This window comes from Mytilus trossulus, chromosome 4, assembly GCF_036588685.1.
Source record: "Mytilus trossulus isolate FHL-02 chromosome 4, PNRI_Mtr1.1.1.hap1, whole genome shotgun sequence".
Lineage (NCBI taxonomy): Eukaryota > Metazoa > Mollusca > Bivalvia > Mytilida > Mytilidae > Mytilus > Mytilus trossulus.
Window position 1 is genome coordinate 14,294,261 of NC_086376.1, and position 12,820 is coordinate 14,307,080.

General features: G+C 33.8%; 1 protein-coding gene across 2 annotated transcripts in view; it reads right to left on the reverse strand.

Annotated features, from left to right (window-relative positions):
* Window positions 1–12,502, reverse strand: part of LOC134714739 (solute carrier family 23 member 2-like) — a 71,180-nt gene extending 58,678 nt beyond the window's left edge. The window contains exon 1 of one of the 2 annotated variants that reach the window (XM_063576249.1): window positions 12,437–12,502. The gene's annotated coding sequence lies outside the window, so the exon portion shown is untranslated. The remainder of the gene's footprint in view (window positions 1–12,436) is intronic. The other variant, XM_063576252.1, reaches the window with a different exon arrangement.
* Window positions 12,503–12,820: the final 318 nt, after the last annotated feature.

Here is a 12,820-nt window from a genome sequence, read left to right on the forward strand (position 1 = left end):
CAAAATCTTTAAATACAGGAATCAATAAAGTTTTGGCAACCAAAGGTGGGGTCGGGGCGTGCAACATATACGTCATTTAGATTCGCCACTTATCTTATAAAGTGTATACCGAATTAAAATATTGTAAGAAATGAGAAAACAGGGACACCCGGGAAATCGGATAATGTCAGTTGGATAATGTTTCTCATAATAAATGCCGAATATCAAGTTCTTTTTATCGATTTCTATACATTTTTTTTTCAAATATATATAAAAGTTATATAGGAAAATGATAAGGCAGACAAATATACAAATAAATCGACTTGGCCGATATCCTAATAAAAATTATTGACCTTTAATTACGATTGTTTTTCTCCATTTCTTTGCGTTTTTACACGCCCGTCCCAATTTTGACAGGCCGTATTATTGTATACACCCGTCTAACCGTCCGTCCTTCCATCCGTCCGTTCCTCCATCTATCAGTCATTCTGTCCGTCCGTCCGTCCGTCTATCTATCCGTCTGTCCACCATAAACATGTCGCACCGTAACTTCAGGACAGCTTATCTTATTTTCTTAAAATTTAACATGATCTGTAAACCTTTTAGTGAAAATCAAATTGAATCTTTTTGAATTACAGAACATGTAAGTGAAACAGGAATGTGGGTTTTTTTTAACATGTCGCGCCATATCTCAAAAACGAAGTATTATAACTGCATCAAACTTTAAACACTTCTTAGTTATATAAATACTATAAACTTCTGTTTACTTTTTGGTGATGTTTAAAATTTTGGTTTAGAGGGATTGAATTTTTTTTGGTAAAACAAAAACAAAAGGGGGGGGGGGGGCATTTAAACATGAAAAGTTCATACAAATTCCAAGCGACAACAACCCGACCATAAAGCAGAAAACAGCCGAAGGCCACAATTGGTCTTCAATGAAGCGAGAAACTCCCGCATCCGGTGGTGTCCTTTAGCTGGCCCCTTAATAAATATGTATACTAGTTCAGTGATAGTGGATTTCATAGTAAACTGTGAATACATGTATATTTATCATATTTAATGGATAATTTTAACTATGATACAAGTTTTGGCACAAATCGCGAATTTACTATAAAGGCTCTGTCATAGGACGAGTTAAGGTTTATTCATCATGTTTTATTATTTGTACTTTTGTTGTACTGTTTGTGTCAGCGACAACACTTTGACTCAGTCCATTTCCCGAGTCACAGGCTTGTAATTCCATGGTTGTCTTTGGTTGCTTTATACCATATGTGTTTTGAACATAAAATAGGCAGGTATTTTTCTTGTTTGAATTGTTTTACATTTATAATTTAGGGCCCTGTTATAGCTTGCTTTCATGCGGTTTGTGTGTTTTTCTCATTGTTTAAGGCATACGGTGACCTAAACTTGATTAATTCAACATCATTTTTGTGTCTAAAAGAAAGTTGTCTCATTGTCAATGTGTATGGGATAATCGGTTACCGTCACTTCTTCTAAATAATACCTAGATATTAATGACGGTCATGTTTTGCAAACCAACTTTTATTCACATTGAAAATACAAAACTGTCAGATATTGTTTTCGAAAGTTATCTTGAAGTTTCAATTGAATTCGAACTGTAAAAAAGATGAATTTGAACTGTAAAAAAAATGAATTTGAACTGTAAAAATAATGTGAAAAACATGCCTATAGGAAAATAAATGTGCTTACCAGAAACGGGGAGATAGTTACAAATCTCATTGCTATGTTATGGATGCTTAAGTGTGAAAACTTGCTTTAGTGCGCAATGAACACAGTATATATAGTACCAGAAAATCTGGCAGGACTGCATGCATGATAAACTTGTGCAGAACAGTATAGACTATAGTCGGTTTGGGACTGTTCGTAAATGATTGAATGCATAGTGTATATAATTTAGTATCTATAATACTAAAATTACGAGGTCCAATTTGTCAGCCGTCATCACGTAAAAACGATGAATCAAAGAATTCAACTATATATATAACTAATATAGTACAATGCTGTTGGTTAAAAATTACACCACTGCAGACCCTTTTGTTTTCCACATAATTAATATTGCCAATAATTAAGAAGTTCCGGGTCGAATCCGATACCGATACCAATAGTATATTCACCTGTTACCTATTACCTTATCTGTACGTTCCGCATCTGACAGGCGCACCACCAAACGCTGTATTTAGGATTTTGCTATAATAATACTTTATTCCGAAAGCAAAACAGCTTATAGCTTATATACACGGGTCGTAATCACAGGGTTGACACTGCTACTGTTCCCGATTGTAGTACTTTTATCAGTATGACTTTCTAAGATGACAATACGAACAATACAAAATCTGGACTTAAAATAAGGCGTATACATGTAGGTACAGCATGTACAATTTTCAATTTGTTGAAATGACGTAAAACAAAGAATTCAACTTTATTTATAACTCATAAAGGACAATGCTGTTGATTAAAAAATACTCCTTTCCAGGCCCTTTTGTTTTCCAAATAAAATTATTAATACCAATAATTGATAAGTTCCAGGTCGACGGGTCCAAACAGAAAGATTTAGAAAGCAGACAAAACTGTGTATCTTATAATCGACATGACTTTATCAGATGCCAATACTAAAATTTAATTCAGTCACAGACCCGCGAATCACGGGTGTGTTCTAGTAGTAAATTAAAATTATGGCACAATCAAAACACATACTTTTATTTTTCATCTTTACATACTACTATTATAAACAAAGAAAATATAATAATGTTACAAAATAATTAGGTACCAGCGTTTGTTATTGAGTATTTATATTCCATTTAAAATTAGTTTGAAGTTAAGTGAAATAAGGGATTCGCCTTTCATTAGGAAAATGTGTATTATCATATTTAACTATGTCCAAAAGTGCCTGTTTAAAATAGATTTTAACACGCCAAGTTTACCTTACAATAAATATATATTTAAATTCTAGAATACAATGTTCAGATCCGTGCCAAAGTTGCTTTTCATAAATTGTTTGTTAAAAAAAACCAAAAAAAACGGGTGATATATATAGACGAAACCGGGTGATTGTTTAGTAACAACATTGACGAAACCGGTTTATTTTAATTTGACATGACCCTTTTCTTTCGTTCCATACACAGAGATACAATTAATGAGATGCTCATAATAACTTAATTTGCAATCTCCGTGTCAATATCTTTCTTCCCGTACCTTTCTTTCCGTACAATGTGAACAATTTAACGAGAAATTAAACAATTTCGAGGCAAGTTTCACTCAATTCGTCATTTTGACATGCATTTTGACTTATTTCTCCGTTAATAGAGAACGGTTGTAGAAAATATTGCATCTCCCAAAAGAAAATAGTTGTATATGTATGTATATTCTTCGATATCATAAAAAGAATAAAAAAATAAGGAGAAACCTACCTTTCTTTTGTCTATTGGTGTTCCGTCATTGTGCCGGATGTTAGATAGCATCGAGTCCAAGCAAATTTTGCCGGTGTGGTTTAGACACAGTGTATTAGAGGTTTCTCAACATCTTACGAACGAACGAAAATCGCCCTAACTTGACGGAACTTGCCGTAACGAGAAAAGAGGGAGCAGTAATTTACCTTATAATTTTGGATTATCGGCTGTGCTCTTCTTCCCTTTGAAATGTATTTTACATGTAACATATGCATGCTTGACTTTTTAAAACCATTTTGAATCAAGTACATATTATATTTATTTGATATTATATAAGATATAATATACAATTTACTGTTTAATCAACACAGTTTAAAGTCTTATTGATCTATATTTAATTGAAGAATATTTAATCAAAGGACAGTAATCGTACAAGAATTTTTAATAAACATGATGACAACATCACTATTTAGTATATGTGAAAAAGGTAAATATAGATTCATGTATATGGATCGAAAGGGATAGGATTTTTTTTATCTTAGCTTGAAGATGATTAACGATAAAAATTCTTTCGTGGACACGAGGTAAAATAAATCTAAGAGTGAACGCCTTTCGATTTAAATTTGAAAAGAAAACATCCCAATTAGTTCCGGGATAACTTCTTTGCCCACACCACTAAAATCCAAATGATGTCTCCTGTTTGATATATTGTTATAAATTGGTAGACTTAACAAGAAAAATAAAGGAAAATATTGAAATACATATTTAAACTTATATATTGTGTTTTTTTTTGTTATTATGGCCTTTCTTATTCTATGTGTGTATGTTTCCTCTATAGTATAATTATGAGTATATACATATTTGTGTTCTTGTTTATTGTTTCCGTTAATAAGCTTCAATGGCATATACTGTGCATATTTCCTCTATTTTTCATATTTCTCATTTTTCCTTTTAGTTAGGGGTTTTAATAAACATGTAACTACCAGTTGTGTTAGTGTAAGTGATAAATTTGTGCGCACCCCCGGAACCCCCCCCCCCCCCCCCCCTCTGGATCCGCCACTGGAGTTTCGTCCGTTCGTAAGATGTTGAGAAACCTCTATTAGTATAGTAGAAAGATAGATTGCAGGATATAAAGTAGTTAACCCGCCATAAAAAGATAAATAGACCTAATGGTAGTGAATCTAAGTATAAACATACCCTTGTATCTTTCTTCGGTATAAAAGTGACTATCACTGTTAATGGTGTAGAAGATATAATGGGAATTATCTAAAGAGACTTTTTATAAGACTAATATATGCTTTTAGGAAGTTTCGAGTAGCATTGGAAATCGTCTAGAATATGATTATTTACCGTTTCTAAACCTTTGATTGATCATTGCAAGTTTCTGTAATGCTGTGTTTATTTTTTGTGATCACTACCATAACAGTAGCATGTCAATTTCTGGAACAACTAGAAATAGAAACCACTTTTCAAAGCTAACAATAAAAAGTATGTCGATTTAAACTCCCACACAATATAGAACGGAATTTTGAATATATTTACCCCAGTCATTTATTTAACAGTTTATTGTTATGTGTAACAGAGAAATGAAATCCATCACATGAATCTGTTAACCCAGTTTTTTCGCCATTTGATCAGGGATCATATTTTCTTGACAATAACAATGATCGTTTTGAAAATATCAATTAAGTGTGTTGACTTTATTTAAATGTCCGGCCAAAGGTCAATACAGGTCATGTATTTCTGTTTCACTTAGAGACGTCCATATGCTCAACATTTCTACCTTGTTTCAAACCAGAAATTAAACTTTTTGAGACAGCGTAAGGTTATTTCCTTTATAATGCACATATGAAAATGTTCTAAATGAAATAAATTGATGATGTATATATATAGTTGATATTCACCGGTACCTAGTACCAGATTTCTTTATATTACTTTTATTTCATCTCAAGCACTTTAATTTTCTTTGCTGTTATGTCACATTACTTCACCTATAGCATGCAGTCGGTTGAGTATCACTGTGAATTAGTCACTGAATAATCTGGGAAATTACCCACTGAGTTCAAATTTATGAGTAATCAGTTGTGTTTACAACTCATAGTTAATGTGGAAACATAACACACAAAACTAATACGGTCAAAGAGTCATATATAAGGCTCCTACATGTATATAAATGCGGCCGAAGTAGAGTCGCACACAAGGTTTATATATTTACAACGGTCAGTGAAACGTCCCACTAAAGACAAGTATACACATGTTTATAAGTCAGTGTAGAGTCAATCATCAGGTTTCATTCATTCATAAAGTTAAATTGTGGTCACACATAGGACTTATACATTAACCATTTTAATGTAGAGTTACCTATCAGGCTTATACAGTAAAACTGTCGATGTAGATTTACCTATCGGGATTATACAGTAAAACTGCCAATGTAGAGTCATCTTTCAGACTCATACATTAAAACTGTCAATGTAGAGTTATCTATTAGACTTATACATTAATACTGTCGATGTAGAGTGACATATCTGGCTTATACAGTTGAACTGCCAATGTAGAGTCACCTATCAGACTCATACATTAACAATGTCAATGTTAAGTTACCTATCAGACTTTTACAGTAAAACTATCAATGTAGAGCCACCTATCAGACTGATACAGTAAAACTGTCAATGTACAGCCACCTATCAGACTGATATAGTAAAACTGTCAATGTAGAGCCACCTATCAGACTCATACATTAACAATGTCAATGTTAAGTTACCTATCAGACTTTTACAGTAAAACTATCAATGTAGAGCCACCTATCAGACTGATACAGTAAAACTGTCAATGTACAGCCACCTATCAGACTTATACAGTAAAACTGTCAATGTACAGCCACCTATCAGACTGATACAGTAAAACTGCCAATGTAGAGCCACCTATCAGACTTATACAGTAAAACTGTCAATGTAGAGCCACCTATCAGGCTTATACAGTGAAACTGCTAATGTATAGCCACCTATCAGACTTATACATTAATACTGTCAATGTAGAGCCACCTATCAGACTTATACATTAATACTGTCAATGTAGAGTCACCTATCAGACTTATACAGTAGAACTGTCAATGTAGAGTCATCTATCATGCTTATACAGTAAAACTGCCAATGTAGAGCCACCTATCAGACTTATACATTAATACTGTCAATGTAGAGTCACATATCAGACGTATACATTAATACTGTCAATGTAGAGTCATCTATCAGACTTATACAGTAAAACTGTCAATGTAGAGTCATCTATCATGCTTATACAGTAAAACTGCCAATGTAAAGCCACCTATCAGACTATTACATTAATTCTGTTAATGTAGAGTCACCTATCAGACTTATACAGTAAAACTGTCAATGTAGAGCCACCTATCAGACTTATACATTAATACTGTCAATGTAGAGTCACCTATCAGACTTATACAGTAAAACTGTCAATGTAGAGCCACCTATCAGACTTATACAGTAAAACTGTCAATGTAGTCATCTATCAGGCTTATACAGTAAAACTGTCAATGTAGAGCCACCTATCAGACTAATACATTAATACTGTCAATGTAGAGTCACCTATCAGACTTATACAGTAAAACTGTCAATGTAGAGCCACCTATCAGACTCATACATTAGACCAGTCAATGTAGAGCCACCTATCAGGCTTATTCAGTAACACTGTCAATGTAGAATCACCTATCAGACTTATACAGTAAAACTGCCAATGTAGAGTCACCTATCAGACTTTTACAGTAACACTGTCAATGTAGAGTCACCTATCAGACTTATACAGTAAAACTGTCAATGTAGAGTCATCTATCAGGCTCATACAGTAAAACTGTCAATGTATAGCTTCCTATCAGACTCATACATTAACAATGCCAATGTAGAGTTACCTATCAGACTCATACAATAACAATGTCAATGTAGAGTCACCTATCAAACTTATACAGTAAAATGAAGAGCCACCTATCCGACTTATACAGTAAAAATACCAATGAAGAGCAACCTATCAGACTTCCACAATAATACTGTCAATGTAGAGTCACCTATCAGACTTATACAGTAATACTGCAAATGTAGAGTCACCTATCAGACTTACACATTAAAGCTGTCCATGTAGAGTCACCTATCAGACTTGTTCAGTAAAACTGCCAATGTAGAGTCACCTATCAGAAATATACATTAAAACTGCCAATGTAGAGTCACCTATCAGACTTATACAGTAACACTGTCAATGTAGAGTCACCTATCAGACTTATACAGTAAAACTGTCAATGTAGAGTCATCTATCAGGCTCATACAGTAAAACTGTCAATGTATAGCTTCCTATCAGACTCATACATTAACAATGCCAATGTAGAGTTACCTATCAGACTCATACAATAACAATGTCAATGTAGAGTCACCTATCAAACTTATACAGTAAAATGAAGAGCCACCTATCAGACTTATACAGTAAAAATACCAATGAAGAGCAACCTATCAGACTTCCACAATAATACTGTCAATGTAGAGTCACCTATCAGACTTATACAGTAATACTGCAAATGTAGAGTCACCTATCAGACTTACACATTAAAGCTGTCCATGTAGAGTCACCTATCAGACTTGTTCAGTAAAACTGCCAATGTAGAGTCACCTATCAGAAATATACATTAAAACTGCCAATGTAGAGTCACCTATCACACTTACACATTAATACTGCCAATGTAGAGTCACCTATCAGACTTACACATTAATACTGCCAATGTAGAGTCACCTATCAGACTTGTACAGTAAAACTGCCAATGAAGAGCCACTTATCAGACATATACATTAAAACTGTCAATGTAGAGTCACCTATCAGACTTATACATTAATACTGTCAATGTAGAGTCACCTATCAGACTTACACATTAATACTGCCAATGTAGAGTCACCTATCAGACTTGCACAGTAAAACTGCCAATGAAGAGCCACTTATCAGACATATACATTAAAACTGCCAATGTAGAGTCACCTATCAGACTTATACATTAATACTGTCAATGTAGAGTCACCTATCAGACTTATACAGTAACACTGTCAATGTAGAGTCACCTATTAGACTTATACAGTAAAACTGTCAATGTAGAGCCACCTATCAGACTTATACAGTTATACTGCCAATGTAGAGTCACCTATCAGACATATACATTAAAACTGCCAATGTAGAGTCACCTATCAGACTTATACATTAATACTGTCAATGTAGAGTCACCTATCAGACTTATATAGTAATACTGCCAATGTAGAGCCACCTTTCACAGCTTTACACTAAAACTGCCAATGAAGAGCCACCTATTAGACTTATACAGTAATACTGTCAATGTAGAGTCACCGATCAGACTTATACAATAATACTGCCAATGAAGAGCCACCTATCAGACTTATACAGTAATACTGTCAATGTAGAGTTACCTATCGGGCGTATACAGTAAAAATGCCAATGAAAAGCCACCTATCAGGCTTATACAGTAAATATGCCAATGAAAAGCCACCTATCAGACTTATACATTAAAACTGCCAATGAAGACCTCATATCAGACTCCAACATTAATACTGTCAATGTAGAGTCATCTATCAGACTCATACGTTAATACTGTCAATGTAGAGCCACCTTTCAGACTCATACATTAATCTATCAATGGAGAGTCATCTATCAAACTTATACAGTAAAACTGTCAATGTAGAGTCATCTATCAGACTTAAACATTAATACTGTCAATGTAGAGCCACCTTTCAGACTCATACATTAATCTATCAATGGAGAGTCATCTATCTGGCTATACATTAAAACTGTCAATGAAGAGTCACCTATCAGACTCATACAGTAAAACTGTCAATGTAGAGCCACCTTTCAGACTCATACATTAATCAATCAATGGAGAGTCACCTATCAGGCTATACATTAAAAATGCCAATGAAAAGCCACCTATCAGACTTATACAGTAAAACTGCCAATGAAGACTACCTATCAGACTCCAACATTAACACTGTCAATGTAGAGCCACCTTTCGGACTCATACATTAATCTATCAATGGAGATTCACCTATCAGGCTTTACATTAAAACTGTCAATGAAGAGTCACCTATCAGACTCCTACATTAATACTGTCAATGAAGAGTCATCTATCAGACTTATACATTAATACTGTCAATGTAGAGCCACACTTAAGGCTGATACATTTATACGGTCAGTGTAGAGTAACACATTAAGCTGATACATTAATACGGTCAGTGTAGAGTAACACATTAAGCTGATACATTTATACGGTCAGTGTAGAGTAACACATTAAGCTGATACATTAATACGGTCAGTGTAGAGTCAGAAATAAGGCTTAAATACTAATACAGTCAAAGTAGAGTCACACACTGAGTTGTTCATAATGCGTTAGTCGTAGAATCTCGCATAAGGCGTTATAAGCACAGTCAAAATGACTGGTGTATTGTACGTATTGCGTGCAGAAATAATTATAGTTTGGAATTTAAACTACCATATATAATGCAATTCGGTTTAGAAGTACCGTCTCATGCTAGGCAAAATAAAATAGGTTTCAATGCTGGTATTGGATAATATTTTGTTTACGTACGATGGCGGTTTTAATGATAATTAATGTAAGGTCATACCTTAGACGTTATCTTCGTAAATGGCTTCTCATGTTTTGTTTACTACCAGATATATCTTATCTACAGGTTCATTGAACTATGTCTGTGGTCTTAGATTGTCATTTTATTTTAAGCATGCTAATTTTGCCCTTTTTACGAAATTGTTCAGCACACAGTCCACTTGAGCTTTTGTTGTCCATCTTTACTGTCTAAACGATGTCATTTTCTCATAAAGTTGTTTAATCACTCGAGAACATAACGTTAGCTCTTATAAAACAAAAAGTCAAGGTAAGGATATGGACAAACAAGGTAAAATGGTAAATTTTAATGATTAATTCCCATATCATCTGGCTAGTTTAAAGGAAACTAAACAATATTTAGTAATTGACTTTAATCAATTGACTCTATAAACAATTCATACCAGTATTTGGAATGATAGCGTATTTACTATCTGCCAAAACAGTCACCTGTATCACAGGGACTCGGTTAGCCGATTCAAATTACGTGTATCCATATTTTTCCAATCTTTTTTCGTATTTACTGTCTATTTGTATTACTGTTACATTATGATTATTAACGTTTTTAACGTTCAATAAAATCGAGAATGGAAATGGGGAATGTGTCAAAGAGACAAGAACCCGATCATAGAAAAAACAACAGCAGAAGGTCACCAACCGGTTTTCAATGTAGCGAGAAATTCCCGCACCCGGAGGCGTCCATCAGCTGGCCCCTAAACAAATATATACTAGTGATCACTAGTTCAGTGATAATGAACGCAATACTAAACTCCAAATTGTACACAAGAAACTAAAATTAAAATAATACAAGACTAACAAAGGCCAGAGGCTCCTGACTTGGGACAGGCGCAAAAGTGCGGCGGGGTTAAACATGTTTATGAGATATAAACCCTTAAGCATGGCTATTTAATTGTTTTCTAGCGATGTCCAGTTTACTATCCATATCCGTAGGCTTAAAGTGTATTGGTATACCACTGTGTCATTTTATAGGCAGCTGTTTAAGCTCTCATTATAAAACTTTCAACTCGTCTCGATCTCATTTCTAATATATTAAATGTTTTTCGTTCAAAGTTTAACATTGTACAGAATCAGGTTTTTCGTGGTTTTTTTTCGTTTTTAGTGTCTCAATGTTTTTTTTCATATCGACTTATTTTAAAGCTGACTATATGGGATTTGCTTTGATCATTGCTGTAGACCTAAGAGTGATTGATATATCAATAGTGTTGCTTTAATCCACTTCAGTGATACATCTAGTTATTTAATATTTATAGCATTTCCAATAAAGAGATTTGAGTATCAAGAGACGTGCCCGATTGTAATTTTACAAAAATTATAAGAAATTAGCAAAAAAAGAAGTAAAAGATACCAACGAGAAATCAAATATAATAGAATGAAGAGCGGTGGCAGTAAAGCATAGTATTGACTGACGGAAGGACGTACATTGGTACATTTGTTATAACCTAAAATGGACTAACGGAATGACGGACGGTGGTGAAGTGGCATAATATTAAGTAAACTGACGGACGGACGGCTGGCTGTAAATGGTATAACATTTAATGAACTGACGGACGGATATACAAATGGTATTACATTAAATGGTCTGATGGACGGATGTGAAATTTTATAAAAATAAAATCGACTGACGGAAGGAGGTACACTGGTATACCATTCAATTGTGTAACGGAGGGCGGTACAACAGTATTACAATATTGTATAATTTGATATGGTATGACGGGTATAGTGGTATTATTTTAAATTGACTGGCGGACAGATGTACAATAGTATAACTTTTAATTTGATGGAAAGAAATTCAAAGGTTTAACTGTTGATTGACTGGTGATCATAGGTACAATGATACTACATAAAATGGACCGACGGACAGAGGTATACAATAGTATAACTATTAATTGACTTACGGACTGATTGACCGACTGATTGACGGACGGATGTACAATAAAATTAAAGTATAACTCTTTAACGTAGTCTAACGGACGGAGGTACAGTGGTATTACTTTTAATTTACTGACTGACTGAGTTATAATGGTTCAACATGAATGGACAGAAAAGTTATTGAATAAATTTTAAGTTTTTACAGTTTATCATTCTCAGGAACCGATAGATTCGCGTGTGGTTCCTCTATTTTTTTGTGATTTAAAATTTCCATCTTCAAAATGTTAGTTTTGTATGATTTTAAAATCTGAAACTTTATCTTTGAAGTGGATCAAGTTTTAAAGTTTGATTTATGATATATTTTAGGTCGATGGTTATTTGATTTTGTATATAGTGATATACAATGTATAGGGTAAACGTAGATGAGAAATCTAAAAACAGCAATTCATATATATAGAATAACTGTCACCTGAAATCTATTAATACATACAGTTAATGAAGACTATTCCAGAGACATGAGTTGTCGCCACACAAATCTTATAATGATTCAAAGGACGGTCCTTTAACCTAGGCTTATTCAACACCGAAAGTGTTTTAACAATGTTAACAAACTCAAATCATGTGTGACCACCTACTGTTAAAAGAAAATAAAAGTTTTGGTGCATAAAATTGTTACAGGAAAATAATTATCCGTCTTTGTATTACTTATGTAATATTGATTTCAAAAGTTTAAAGTTCTTAAAGTCGTTCAATGGATAGTCGAAAACTAGTTTACTATTACATATCATAAACTGTTAATAAACCCCAAATGACTTTATAAATGACAAATGAAAATGCATTGTCTTATTGTCAGCGGGCAAACGTATTTTTGGGG